The sequence below is a fragment of the Pituophis catenifer genome, unplaced genomic scaffold (assembly GCF_029215685.1).
Source record: "Pituophis catenifer annectens isolate HBS135680 unplaced genomic scaffold, rPitCat1.0.hap2 SCAF_17, whole genome shotgun sequence".
NCBI lineage: Eukaryota > Metazoa > Chordata > Lepidosauria > Squamata > Colubridae > Pituophis > Pituophis catenifer.
Genome location: NW_027256897.1, coordinates 10737547 through 10752933, shown reverse-complemented (window position 1 = coordinate 10752933; position 15387 = coordinate 10737547).

Below are 15387 nucleotides of genomic sequence, written 5' to 3'. Positions count from 1 at the left end.
TCCAATGCAATTCCCAGTCGGTTGCTCCGTGATTAGAACCAGAGGTCGGATTCAGCTGGCTCGGACGAACCGGTAGTGGCAACCTGGCCGCAATCCCGTCCTATATCGCTGTGTTTTTGATGCCGTATGTGTGGACGGCGCGTGAGAGCGAATTGCCGTGTTTTGTGATGCCGCACACTTGTGCGGATGGCGCCCATGCGTTCATATTTCCGGTGCTGGGCAAACCGGTTGTTACAGTATGGTTAGAAACACTGAGGTTGTGTGACTGTATTAGCATTAAGGTAAAGGTAAAGTTTCCCCTCGCACATCTGTGCTAGTCGTTCCCGACTCTAGGGGGCGGTGCTCATCTCCATTTCAAAGCCGAAGAGCCAGCGCTGTCCGAAGACATCTCCGTGGTCATGTGGCCAGCATGACTCAACGCCAAAGGCGCACAGAACGCTGTTACCTTCCCACCAAAGGTGGTTCCTATTTTTCTACTCGCATTTTTTTTACGTGCTTTTGAACTGCTAAGTTGGCAGAAGCTGGGACAAGTCACGGGAGCTCACCCCCATTATGCGGCGCTCGGGATTCGAACCACTGAACTGCCGACCTTTCAATCGACAAGCTCAGCGTCTTAGCCGCTGAGCCACCGCGTCCCTGTATTAGCATTAATATGGGTCAAACAAGACATCTCTTTCTCACGAGGATGTTTCCTTCTGGGGCCAGCGGAATGACAGGATAAGAAAGGGACCTCGGCGGTCTTCTAGTCCAACCCCGTGTTCATACCATTCCAGACAAATAGCGGTCCAGACTTTTCTTAAAAGCCCGCAGTGGTGGAGCCACCCACAACTTCTGGAGACAAACCGTTCCCCTGCTTGATTGTTCTCAGAGTCCGGAAATTCTCTCCTTGGTTCTAGGTCAGTGATGGCTAACGTTTTTGCCCTCGTGTGCCAAAAGCGGGGGAACGCAGTGGGTCACGTCAGTGTGTGCCCACACCCATAATTCAGTGCGCCCCTCCCCCCCCCGCTTTTGGCACACAGTGGGCCAGGTAGGCCCGTTTTTTCGCCCTCTCCAGGCTCCAGAGGCTTTCTTGGGGCCTGGGGAGGGACAAAACAGCCTTCCCTATCCCCCCCCGAGGCCCTTCAGAGGCCGGAAACGGCCTGTTTGCCGACTTCTGGTGGGACCGGAAGGCCTGTTTTTCGCTCTCCCCAGGCTCCAGAGCCTTTCTTGGCGCCTGGGGAGGGATAAAACAGCCTTCCCTACCCCACTGAGGCCCTCTGGAGGCTGGAAATGACCCATTTGCTGACTTCCGATCGGACCAGAAGGCCCGTTTTTCGCTCTCCCCAGGCTCCAGAGCCTTTCTAGGAGCCTGGGGAGGGCAAAAACAACCTCTCCCCCCCGCGGAGGCCCTCTGGAAGCCGGAAACGGCCTGTTTGCCAACTTCTGGTGGGACCGGAAGGCCTGTTTTTTCGCTCTCCCCAGGCTCCAGAGCCTTTCTAGGAGCCTGGGGAAGGCAAAAACAACCTCCCCACATCCCCCTGGAGGCCCTCCGGAAGCTGGAAACGGCCTGTTTGCTGACTTCTGGTGGGACCGGAAGGCCTGTTTTTCGCTCTCCCCAGGCTCCAGAGCCTTTCTAGGAGCCTGGGGAGGGCAAAAACAACCCTCCCCCTCGGAAGTCCTCCGGAAGCTGGAAACGGCCTGTTTGCCGACTTCTGGTGGGACCGGAAGGCCCGAAAATCAGTTGGCCGGAGCTGAGCTAGGGCAACACTCGTGTGCCTACCGATATGGCTCCACTGTCACCTGTGGCCCGCGTGCCGTAGGTTCACCATTGCAGTTCTAGGTTGCTTCTCTCCTGGGTTAGTTGATGTAGATCTGCAACCATGGATGGGAGAACGGTTTCCTCTCCCACCCGGCTGCTGGACACGTTGCTTTGTGCCAGATCCCAGGATAAGGAAGGCATACGTGAGGATCAGGCCTTCTGCAGGCCAGGACAAAGAGCAAATTCCTAATTGCCAGTTTTGCAAACAGCCTTGAAACGACCTTGAAAAACTGCTGGCTCTGGGGTGGGGTGGGGGAGAGAATGGGGAGTGGGAAAGGCAGAAGGTGGACGAGGGACTGCGCAGATCAGAAATAAGTCAAGCCGGGTTACAAATTGACCCAGGTTTCAAGGGGGAGGCCCTGAATTTGGGACGGTCCTCTTGGGCTCAAGATGGCCCCTTCTCAACCCAAGCTGGTGATGTATTTTCTACTGAAAAGTCGTGGAGCAAGTGAAATTTTTGGTCTTCCTCCAATCAGTTGGGTAGAAAGCCATTTTTAAGTCTTAACCGATCTTTTTTTGGATCCCCGCCCAGCGACCCCCATCCTAGTTGGAGGCACGGCGGTCAGTTTAATGGTCTTTCAATCAGAATAGAGCTGGAAGGGACCTTGGGAGGTCTTCTAGTCCAGCCCCCTGCGCAAACAGGAGACCCTAGACCATTTCAGACAAGTGACTGTCCAGTCTCTTCTTAAAAACCTCCAGGGATGGAGCGGCCATTATTAAAAGTCTTAATACAGCTAGTCCTCGACTTACGACCACTATTGAGCCCAGAACCTATGTAGCTAAGTGAGAAATCCGTCAAGTGAGTTTTGCCCCACATTGTACGACTTTTCCTTGCCACAGTTGTTAAGTGAATCACGGCACTTGTTAAATGAGTAACATCGTTAAGTGAACCTGCCTTCCCCAGTGCTCGTCAGAAGGTCGCCAAAGGGAATCGGTCACCCCTATTTCCCCAAAAATAAGACCTCCCCTGATAATAAGCCCAATCGGGCTTTTGAGTGCATGCACTAAAATAAGCAAAACCCCCCCCCCCCCCGAAAATATTTAAACGCATTTGTATCTGGTGCCCGCCGTTTCCTCTGGTTAGGGTTAGGGAGACAGAACTGGGAATCAGGTAAGATGGCAAGAGGAGCCCCATCTTGCTCCAGGCGCCCCAAAAGAATAAGACCTCCCCAAAAATAAGGCCAAGCACTTATTTCGGGGTTCAAAAAAATATAAGACAGGGTCTTATTTTTGAGGAAACATGGTAGGTAGGTAGGCAGATGGGCAGACAGACAGACAGATATGGAAGTATTGAAAAGTTGTTTGGAGGTAGGTAGATAAGTAGGTAGGTAGATATGGAAGTATTGAAAAGTTTGTAGGTAGATGATAGATAGATAGATAGATAGATAGATAGATAGATAGATAGATAGATAGATAGATAGATGATAGGTATGGAAGTATTTAAGAGTTGTAGGTAGGTAGGTAGGTAGATAGATAGATAGATGATAGATAGATATGGAAGTATTTAAGAGAGGTAGGTAGGTAGGTAGGTAGATAGATAGATAGATAGATAGATAGATAGATAGATAGATAGATAGATAGATATGGAAATATTTAAGAGTTGTTTGTAGGTAGATAGATGATAGATAGATGTGGAAGTATTTAAGAGTTGTAGGTAGGTAGATAGATGATAGATAGATAGGGAAGTATTTAAGAGTTGTTGGTAGGTAGGTAGGTAGATATGGAAGTATTTAAGAGTTGTAGGTAGGTAGGTAGGTAGATAGATAGATAATGAAGTATTTAAGAGTTGTTTGTTTATAGGTAGGTAGGTAGATAGATTTCATTGTCAAGCATCTGAATGTAAATCAGGAGATTATGGGGTTGCCGCAGTGATCGTAAGTCTGAAAAATGATCATGTCTCCCTTCAGTGCTGTTGTAACTTCGAACAATCTGTTGTAAGTCGATGACTACCTGTAAGCAGGTGGTCAGAGTGAAGATCGGGCATGGTTCTAGCAGCCTCGTACCACCCCCAAGGTGGTCTCGAGGCAGACCAAGGAAAGACCCTCACAAAATTCATCGGCTGCCTTTCTTGCGTGTCCCACTCGCCAAGTCCAGTTAGCTCCGCCAGCTTTAGAGAGAGACGAGGCATCTGTAGAGGTTGTAACCTTATCTAGCCCACCCACCACCCCCAGGACGCAGAGCTGGGAGATGCGCAGGATCTTGCTACCACCATATGCTTGTTGGGGAGGTGGGGGGCTCCTCATTTCCACCACCCCCCGCGTTTCGGTATCGCATCGTCTTTTCTCCTTTCGCCCTGCCTGCTTCTTGGGTGTCCCAATTTCCTGGGTTTCGGTGTCACCCTCTGAGAAAGGGCACTCTGGGCAGTTGGCGGTGCGCTCATATGACAGCTCTGCACCACCGGCCAAGCAGAACTCCGGCCACCTGTGACGAGTGACGGGTGTCAGGATCCTTCTTGTTTGCTCTCTCTCTCTCTTTCTCTCCCCCCCCCTCCCACCCGCCCGGAGCCGTTGGCGCAAACGAAGAGATTTCGCACCCGGCCGAACTTTCCCGGCTCCCGGGAAATTTTGAAAGCTGTCCTTTCCCTCCACGAGAACCGAGACCAGCCGCACTTCCGATTTCGACCGCTTTCGTAAGATACACCGCCCATGGGACTTGCGGGTGGGGGTGGGAGGCCAGGCCCCTGAGCCACTGTCCTTTCCAGTTGCGCCACCCGCCCCGCAGAGCCGGCTCTCGTACGGCACGTAAGCGGAGGCGCCGAGCTTCGCTCGCCTTTCCTGCAACTTGGTGGCTGCATCAGAAGCTCCACGGGGCAAACCGGAGGCCGGAGAGGAGCACAGAGGCACACCTCTCGGCGCTTAACCCCCTAAGGCTCTCCCAAAATGAACTGGAGCTTGCTTACGTTCCGGTTATCCAAGGCAGGGGTGAGGCCGGCCCCGGAGCTCCTGTCCCCTGCCCTCTCCACCCTCCTGCCACATGGCCCGGGCATGCTTTTCCGATCTTTTGCAAAAAAAAAAAAAAAAAGAAGCCCAGGCCGACCCCCATGGGGAATTGCCGCTTCCTGGCTTTTGGGGAGCTTGGTGCAAATAAAGGTGTAGGGTGGGTGTTTTTTTTTCTCTCCCTCCCTCCTTTCGCCGGCTGGGAGCATGCAGGCCTGACTGCCCCCCCCCTCCCCACAGGTCACTCTTCAGTGGCCGCCTGGTCAAGAAGTAGAGATATGAGGGATGATTCAATCAGGCTGTCTTCACTGCCTACGTGCAGGAGTAGCAGCTGGACGGGGTTCCAAAGCTGGCGGGAACAGCTGGATGAAGGGAGAAGCTGTTTACCACTTCCCTCTTTGAAACATTTTTCTTTCTTTCTTACTCCCCCTCTTTTCTTTCTTTCGCTTTCTCTCTCTTTCTTCTCTCGCTTCTCTTCTCTTTTTTTCTTTCTATAGTCTTCTTTCCCTTTTTTTCTTTCTATGTTCTTCCCTTTCTTTTTTTCTCTCACTCTTTTTCTATGTTCCTCTCTCTCTCTCTCTTTCTTTGTCTCTCTTCCCTTTCTCTGTCTCTTTCTCTCTTTCTCTCTTTTTTATGTTCCTCTCCCTCTTATTCATTCTTTCTCTTTCTTTCTTTCTTTCTTTCTTTCTTTCTTTCTTTCTTTCTTTCTTTCTTTCTTTCTTTCTTTCTTTCTTTCTCTTTCTATGTTCCTCTGTCTTTTCCTCTCTTTTCCTCTTTCTCTTTTTATGTTCTTCTCTTTCCCTCAATTTTTCTGTCTATCCCTCTGTCTCTTTCTATGTTCCTCTCTCTTTCTCTCTCTCTCTCTCTGTCCCTCTCTTTCTCTCCCTTTCTTTGTCTCTCTTCCCTTTCTCTTTCTCTCTTTTTTATGTTCCTCTCCCTCATATTCTTTCTTTCTCTCTCTATGTTCCTCTCTCTTTTCCTCTCTTTTCCTCTATTTCTCTTTTTATGTTCTTCTCTTTCCCTCTCTTTTTCTCTCTGTCTGTCTCTTTCTATGTTCCTTTCTCTTTCTCTGTCTCTCTTCCCTTTCTCTGTCTCTTTCTTTCTCTCTTTTTTATGTTCCTCTCCCTCTTATTCTTTCTTTCCCTCTCTATGTTCCTTTCTCTTTCTATGTTCCTCTCTTTTCCTCTTTTTCTTTCTTTCTATGTTCTTCTCTTTCCCTCTTTTTCTCTCTATCTCTCTATTTCTTTCTATGTTCCTTTCTCTTTCTCTCTTTGTCTCTCTGTCCCTCTCTTTCTCTTTCTTTGTCTCTCTTCCCTTTCTCTGTCTCTTTCTTTCTTTTTTATGTTCCTCTCCCTCTTATTCTTTCTTTCTCTCTCTTCCTATGTTCCTCTCTCTTTCTCTTTTTTCTTTCTCTTTCTATGTTCCTCTCTTTTCCTCTCTTTTCCTCTATTTCTTTCTTTCTATGTTCTTCTCTTTCCCTCTCTTTTTCTCTCTGTCTTTCTATGTTCCTTTGTCTTTCTCTCTTTTTCTCTCTCTCTCTCTCTGTCCCTCTCTTTCTCTCTCTCTTTCTTTGTCTCTCTTCCCTTTCTCTGTCTCTTTCTCTCTTTTTCTCTGTTCCTATCTATCTATCTCTGCCCCCCTCTCTTTCTCTCTCTCTTTCCTTCTCTTTCTCTCTAGAGAAAGTTTGGTCCTTGCAAACATCTCAGGATATCTAATTAAATCAGCAGGCCCCGATTGCATATTTCAGAGTCAAAATCAGAATTTGCCTAAAACTGGCTTGTACAGATGTTTTTAGCACAGAAGGACACATTTAATCTTTAGAAGAGCGAGGGGAAGAGAGCAGGGAAAAGCAAATTACAAATACGGGTAATCCTCAACAGTTCATTTAGTGACCATTCAAAGTTACAACAGCACCGGAAAAAGCGACCAATTTTCACAGTTACGACCGTTGCAGCATCCCCAGGGTCACATGATCAAAATTCGGACACTTGACCACTGACTCACCTTTATGACGGTCGCAGCGACCTTCTGACAAGCGAAGTCAACGGGGAAGGCAGATTCATTTAACAACCGTCGTAAAATGGAGCAAAACTCACTTTAAAAAATTCTCACTTAGCAACAAAAATTCGGGTGTGTATGTGTGGGTCAGTTTGTGGTTATACATCAAGGCCTACCTGTATCTCCCTAGTCGCATGATCCAAATTTGGATGCTTGGCCAGTGTCTCATACTTACGATGGTTGCAGTGATCTGGGGGGGAGGGGGCTCACCTGATTCCCCTTTTTGACAAGCAAAGTCAGTGGGGAAGCCACATTCCCTAAATAAGGGGTCTCCAACCTTGGTCACCTTAAGATCTGTGGACTTCAACTCCCAGAATCCCCCCAGGCAGCATGGAATTCTGGGAGTTGAAGTCCACAAGTCTTAAAAGTGGCCAAGATTGGAGACCCCTGCCCTAAACCAACATGTTACTACTAACTGCAGTGATTTCCTTAACGAGGGTCGTTGAATGGGGCGAGACTCCCTTCACCACAGTCTCGCTTAGCGACAGAAATTTTGGGCCCCATGGCGGCCGTAAGTCGAGGACAACCCGCATTTCAGGATGGGGTGCGAGGGAAACCCCATCCACTGGACAGATTTGTCCATCTCTTAGTGCTGGCAAGCCCAGGACTGAAATTTAAACCTCAATTCTAGGCTTTGTCGTCGTCAACCTGGTTTGTTGTGCCCAATCTGTAGCGGCCATTTTGCGGCTCCCGAGTGGAAGTGGCCATAGCACCCAGTGGTTAGGCAAGGTGGACGGGCCCTTCCCCACCTTCCTTCCTTCCTTCCTTTCTTTTTTCTTTCCTTCTTTCTTTCTTCCTTCTTTCTTCTTTCTTTTTTCTTTCTTCCTTTCCTCTCTTTTTCTTTCTTTTTTCTTTCCTTCCTTCCTTCCTTTCTTTTTTCTTTCCTTCTTTCTTCTTTCTTTCTTTCTTCCTTTTTTCTTTCTTCCTTTTTTCTTTCTTTCCTTCTTTCTTTCTTCCTCTTTCTTCTTTCTTTTTTCTTTCTTCCTTTCCTCTCTTTTTCTTTCTTTTTTCTTTCCTTCCTTCCTTTTTTCTTTCTTCCCTCCCTCCCTCCCTCCCTCCCTCCCTCCCTCCCTCCCTCCTTCCTTCCTTTCTTTCTCTCCCCACCCCATCCCAAACCCAAACCAAAGGAAATTCCTTCCCAAATCCGGTTAGGCCTGGTTTGGCCATCGCACTCCACACTGTGGTTGTAAAAGTTTGTCTAATCTCCCCAGGGATTACACTGCGGTGTCTGATTAACTCGCTGCATCTCCTTGAATTATCTCGGCGAAAGGTGAAAGAGACGGGAATCTTTCTAAGATCAGTGGAGAGTCGCTTTCTCCATAGTTGGTGCCCTGATGGCCAAACGAGTCCGGCTGCCATTTTTTTTTTAACCATTGCTGATTTTCTCTAGCGTTTGGAGTCGTTTCATCTCCCCAAATAAGTTAAGTGAGATCCAGGGATCTTCTGAGGTATAGTGTGACTTTAGGATATAATCTGGAGATGTCCACCCTTGGCCATTTTTAAGGCCCGTGGACTTCAACTCCCAGAATCCCTCAGGCAGCATGGAAGGAAGGAAAATGTTTGGGAAGGGCTGGGTTAGGGGCTATGTTGGGGTGTCCAACTTTGACCACTTTTAAGACCTGTGTACTTCAACTCCCAGAATCCCCCAGGCAGCATGGAATTCTGGAAGTTGAAGTTCACAGGTCTTAAAGTGGCCAGAGTTGAACAGCCCCGATATGCCCCCAACCCAGTTTCTCCCAAATTTTTTCCTTCATTACCTTAAACTACTCATCCGAAAAATCTTACCAAGTTTCAAGGACCTACCCTAAGTCTCTACCTTTAGCACTGTCCTCACTTTGAAGCGTCACAGAACAACCCCATCGTATCTCGAGGACTAAAAACGACACCGTGGAATGATTTTCGCGACTTGGGTTGGTGGACTATGGCCCAAAGAAAGACCACTTTTATCTAATTTTGGATAGTTTGCCCAGGGTTCAGAAGCCCCACCCTTACATCTTTCCCAAAGGTTGGTCATGGGTTAATAGGGAAGAAGGTCTTTCCTAGAGCAGGGGTCTCCAACCTTGGCAACTTTAAGACTTGTGGACTTCGACTATTCTGGGAGTCGAAGTCCACAAGTCTTAAAGTTGCCAAGGTTGGAGACCCCTGTCCTAAAGTGTCCTTGGTATGATTCCCTGAAGAGCTGGCCAATCCTAGGGTGACTCCCTGACTGAACCCCATCTGGATTGGAGTCCTGGATTGCTTTCAGGCCCACACCTCAAAATGTGGCCAGCGGGACTTTCCTGGCATTGATTCACCAGCATCTTCAGCTAGTATGGAAGGGCAGGTGGGACTTCTTTAGACTTCAAGTTCTCAAGAACCGTCCCAGGAGTTGGGCGTCCGCTCAATTTTTTGCTTGCTTACTTGCCTGGATCATATCTTGGAAGAGGGTCCCTGTCCTGGGTGGGTGGGTGGGTGGGTGAGTGGGTTTCCAGAGCCTCCTTTGCGTTCGTTCGACCCAGGGTCAACCGTACGCTTCCATCCAGAAGTGGTGGCCAACTTTGGAAGACGAAGGATGGTGGGGGGACCCTTCCTGTACCCCAAAAAGGCTAGCGATGTCTTGCCCATGGTCTCCTTTGACGAGTTGGGCAGAAGCTGCCGCCCGCCACCTTTTAATGCCAGTGTTAAAAAAATGAGTTCCGGTTTATAGCAATAAGGCTATGTTGGGAATGTAACCAAAAAACGGGGACATTTTATCACATGTGGTGGACTTGTGCTAAAGCAAAAAAAACGGTGGGCAAAAATACACAGGTGGATAGAAAAGATGATAGGGAAACATAGATTTTTAAACCTGGACTGTTTTTATTAGGCATAATACCAGAAAAACTTGATAAGCAAAGTATACTGTGTTTCCCCGAAAATAAGACCCTGTCTTATATTTTTTTTGAACCACGAAATAAGTGCTTCGGGGAGGTCTTATTATTTTGGGGCACATGGAACAAGATGGGGCTCCTCTTGCCATCTTACCTGATTTCCAGCTCTGTCTCCCTAACCCTAACCAGAGGAAATGGCAGGGACCAGCTGCACATACGTTTAAATATTTTCAGGGGAGGGCTTATTTTAGCGCAGGCACTCAAAAGCCCGATTGGGCTAATTATCGGGGGACGTCTTATTAGGGGAAACGGTATATGTAACATTACATGTCCCAACAGCAGCGAGGATTATATTCGCACAATATTGGAAAAACGGAGAAACGCCGCGAGACGGAGAGATAATTAGGAAGATAATAGATTGTGCAGAAATGGATAGACTTAAAATTAAACGGAACGAAGACACAGAATATTGTCAAACATGGAATTTATTTTATCAGCGGTTGGAAAAAAAAGGGGTGGAGATTAGAGGTTCGTATTCAGCCGGTTTGATCGGTTCGTGCGAACTGGTAGCGCAATCCCGTCCTATATCGCTTGTGTTTTTTAACAGTGCATGCATGCGCGGGCAAATTGCCGTGTGCGGATGGTGCGCACGAGTGAATTGCCATGTTTTGTGACACACTGCACACGTGTGGACGGCGTGTGCGCAAAGTGAGTGCACACGCATGGTCACATTTCTGGTGCTGGGCAAACCGGTTGCTGCAAGTATGTGAATCCCACTTCTGGTGGAGATGAAGAATGCAAAGGTGTATTGTTAAGCGAACTAAATACCCAGACGGCACGATGTTTATTAAGCGCTGAGAAACATGATTGATAAAAATTTAATAACATTTATATTAAAAAAAGGCTGTTTCTTTTCTCTTTCAGGGTTCCCTCAAGAGCCTTCAGCCGAACATGACCCGCCCTTTGGTAGGTGTGAAGATGCTTTCTTCCCAACTTGTCTACCCTCCCCTCTTCGGAAGATGAACATTAACGAAATTTATTGATTTAATAGTTCAATTTATATGCCACCCTTCTCCGAAGAATCAGGGCGGCTTACAATGCACTTATAGCAATAGCCTTCATTCTTTTTTTGTATATACCTGCTTATTAGGGCTTTTGCCCCCCCCCCCAAGCAGTATTGTTCTATACAAAGTCATCTTATTGCCCCCACAATCCAGGTCCTCGTTTTACCTACCTCGAAAGGATGGAAGGCTGAGTCAACCTTGAGCCTGGGAGATTTGAACTCGCACTAATTGCAGGCAGCTGGCAGCTAAGTGCTACATAACAGCACTTAGTCCGCTGCAGCACCAAGGCTCCTTATGAGAGCCCCTCCCCTCTTTCCCCCCCCCCTTTTGTCCGGCTGCTCATTCCTCCTTGCTCCATAAAGGACGAACGCCGTTCTTCAAAACGGACAGTCCCATATCTTTTCTGCAACCTGATGGGGATGGTGGAGGTGTGAAATTCAATTTTTTCCCCCTACCGGTTCTGTGGGCGTGGCAGAGGAAGGATAATGCAAAATCCCCATTCCCTCCCCATTCTATGGGAAGGATGTTGCAAAATCTCCATTCCCTCCCCATTCCTGGGGGAAGGATACTGCAAAATCCCCATTCCCTCCCCAGTCCTCGGGGAAGGATATTGCAAAATCCCCATTCCCTCCCCAATCCTGGAGGAAGGATATTGCAAAATCTCCATTCCCTCCACACTCCTGGGGGAAGGATACTGCAAAATCCCCATTCCCTCCCCACTCCTGGGGGAAGGATATTGCAAAATCTCCATTCCCTCTCCCTGGGGGAAGGATACTGCAAAATCCCCATTCCCTCCCCACTCCTGGGGGAAGGATATTGCAAAATCCCCATTCCCTCCCCACTCCTGGGGCCAGCCAGAGGTGGTATTTACCAGTTCTCCAAACTACTCAAAATTTCTGCTACCCGGTTTTCCCGAACCTGCTGAATTTCACCCCTGGGATGGTGTCTTCCCAGATGCTTCCGGCTAGGGATGCTGGGAGTTGTAGTCTTTAAACCCCCCTCCCCCCCCTCATATTTCCCAGGTTTCCTTTGAGGCGCCACTGAAGAGTTGAGAAGTTGGCCAAGTCACGGTCTCACCTGGGGGGGGCCTTCAAAGTCAACTCCTTTCCTGCAGGTTCAGGCGAAGTTCATTTCTGGGGTGGGGAGGAAGGACCCTCTCTCTCCCCCCCCCCAAAAAAAAATCCATTTTGGTGAGGATAAACAGAGGCAAGGCCAGCCACGGGTCAGGAGAAGGTCAGACCGGGGCAACCTTTCCCCCCCCCTCCCCTGCGGTGTGTCCCCCCTCGCCCCCCAACTCTGCAGTGGTGGCCGGACTTTTCTTCTCCTCCTCCTCTCCTTGCGTTGTTGACCGTACAGCTGTAAAAACTCAAAAAGAACCGAGCCAGAAGGCTGAGAAGGGAACTGGGAGCCGGAGAAGAATGGCACCCATTGTCCCTTAAAACAGGAGAAATAATTGATTTATGTTATGGCACCCAATTAGGCTATAAAAGAGGGGGGGGCACCCTTTAAAGCTACCCCAGGGCTTGATTGCAGCCCCAAAGAACCCCCCTCCCTCGAAAAAGGTCATCAGCTCAGCGTGCTAGATTATTTATTCCTTTCAAAAGCCGAGACAATGCCTCCGGTCAACAATTGGCCGTCCCCCTTCACATCGTGGCCGGAGGAGAGGGCAAAGGTCAAGGAGCCCCCGCCAGCAACAGCTGGTCCTCTCGGGTCAAACAGTTTTTGATTGGGATGTCCTTTCCAATTTTTTCTCCAGGGCAGGTCATTCTCCCTCCGCCCCTCGTCGTCGCCCCCCCCATTTTCGTAGGCCTACGCCAGGGGTGGGTTCTAATTTTTTTTACTACCGGTTCTGTGGGCGTGGCTTATTTTGTGGGTGTAGCTTGATGGTCATGTGACAATTCTTTAGGATTTAGCAGAGCTACTGGTCTAACAGACTTTTAACTGTTTGCAGAGCTGTACCGGTCTACCCATTTATTTTTGCAGGCACCGGTCTACTCATGTATTTTTTGCAGGCACCGGTCTACTCATGTATTTTTGCAAGCACTGGTCTACCCATTTATTTTCGCAGACACTGATCTACTCATGTATTTTTGCAGGCACCGGTCTACTCATTTGTTTTCTTTTAATACTGATCAGCTGTAGGGCGGCCCTTTGAAGCCCGGCAAGAGTTTAAACAGTTTTTTTCCCTCTAGCCATCAGCTGGGACTCAGGAGGCAGCAATAGATTGGGGGGTGGGGCCAAATAAAAGGTAAGAATAACATGGGGGGGGGCAGAACCGGTTCGGTGACATCATATTGTCACCCGCTACCGGCTCGGCCGAACCGGGAGGAACCCACCACTGGCCTATGCCTCTCCGCCCCCCCTCCGCAAGTGCTTGGGGGCATCCGGACCGGACTTGTGCCGGTGTAAATTTGGTGTAAAGTTTGCAGGTCGAACCTCCCCAGTTTGTAGTGGCGCTTTGGGATCCTCGATGGCCCTTCTGTGGCCAAGGATGATGGAGCCGGTTCTGGCAGCTCCGTTCGGCGAGTCGCGACCCATTTTTTGACTCGCATATCAGCACATGCGCGCCTTGCGAGCACCTTAAGGTGCTTCCCTCAGGTGGCACAGCCATAATCCTCAACCTACGACCCCAGTTGAGCCCCAAAGTTTACGTGGCTAAATGAGACATTGGTCAAGGGAGTTTTTTGCCTGCCTCATGTTACAACGTTTCTCATCTTAACCATTCATACAGTTGTTAAATGAACTTTGCTTGTCGGAAGGTCGCCAACCGTCATAAATGTGAGTCCGTTGTCAAGCATCCGAATATAAATCTTGGGGATATATTTTATATATTTCCAAAAAAAACAGGCCGAGAAAAGCCTTAAAAACGGGCCAGAAAAAGCCCCAAAAACGGGCTGGAAAAAAAGCTGGAAAAGGCCCGAAAAATGGGAGTCCAAAACTTTTTTTTTGTTTTTGTTTTCCTCTTCTAAATTTAGGTGTGTCTTGTAGTCCAAAAAATACGGTAAATGACGCAGCTCTCTATACCTGTTCAACAAAAATCTTAATTTTTTTTCTATACCTGTTCAACAAAAATCTTAATTTTTTTCCCCCCAAACGCGTCTTAACTCTTTTCTTTCTTTTCTCTCTTCCCAGCTGCAGATGTTGAACAGATGAACGCCCCTCCTTCCGTGCTTCTCTTGAATGCCGGCAGTAAGTCCAACTTTCTCTAAAACGGTTTTTTTTGGGAGGGGAGGTGTCCTCTCTGTTCCCCCCTCTTTACCCATCTGCAGGTAATCCCCAATTTATGACCGCAATCAGGGGTGTGATTGAAACATTTCAGCAACTGGTTGCTGGATGTGCGTGGCCTACTCGGCCTCCTGTACCACGCCAGGGAAAGGAGGAGGCATTTTCACCCTCCCCAGGCTCCGGAGGCTTTTCTCGAGCCTCTAGGAGGGCTAGAACAGCCTCCCCCGGGTTCCAGAGGCCAGAAACAGGCCTATTTCCGGATTTCCAGTACTTCCGGTAGGTCCGTTTTTCGCCCTCCCAGAGCCTCATAAGGTCCCTGCACTTACGTGGCATCCAAAACGGGCCGCGTGGAGACTCCTGGGAGGGGAGGGGGGGTGGACGGGGTCAGCCAGTCCTTGCATCAACCGTTTCGGCGAACCAGATTAAAATTAACATCCGGTTTGGGTTAAACGGGTCCGAATGGGTTGAATCCCACCCCCGACCTCAATTGAGCCCAGCATTTCTGTCGTTCAGTGAGACATTTGTTCCGTGACTTTTGTCCCCGTTGTACGGCTTTTCTCACTAAGCGAATCCCTGCAGTTCATAAATTAGAAACTTGGTTGTTAAGTGGACTTTGGCTTCCCCGTTGACTTGACTTGTGAGAAAGTCGCAAAAGGGGAATCACATGACCCCTGGGACACTGTCACCATCATAAATATGAGACAGTGGCCAAACGCCTGAATTTTGTTCAGATAGCGGCCACCTTTCACCTGACTATCCACTAGAGGGCAGTATCCAGAGTCTACCCATTTTGATTGCTTCTTCCCTGGCATCAAATCATGGTTTAGGGTTTGTTTCAAGGGCTCTTTTGATTGGCAGAGAATGACCTCCTTATGAGGAACCCCCAAATCTCCTAGAAATTTTGGGGAGCGGGCTCTCAAAAGTCACCCCTTGCCTTCCCATTCAGAAGTTAGCAAGAGGGAGCTGAGGTTTGCACCTTCCTGAAGATGTTGGTCCAGACTAAAATCTACCATTCTTAACTGTCTATAGTTAAAGGTTCCATAAAGCCTTAGTAAGGCCACACCTAGAGTACTGCATCCAGTTTTGGTCACCACACTATAAAAAAGAGGTTGAGACTCTAGAAGGAGTGCAGAGAAGAGCAACCAGGATGATGAGGGGAATGGAGGCTAAAACATATGATGAACGGTTGCAGGAACTGGGCCTGGCTAGTCTAGTGAAGAGAAGGACCAGGGGAGACAGGATAGCAGTCTTCCAATATTTGAGGGGCTGCCACAGAGAGGAGGGGGGTCAAATTATTCTCCAAAGCACCTGAAGAGCCAGACAAGGAATAATGGATGGAAACTGAACAAGGAGAGATTCAACCTAGAAATAAGGAGAAATTTTCTGACGGGGAGAACAATCAACCCATGGAACAGAAGTTGTGGGGGCTTCATCACTGGAGGCTTTCAAGAAGAGAC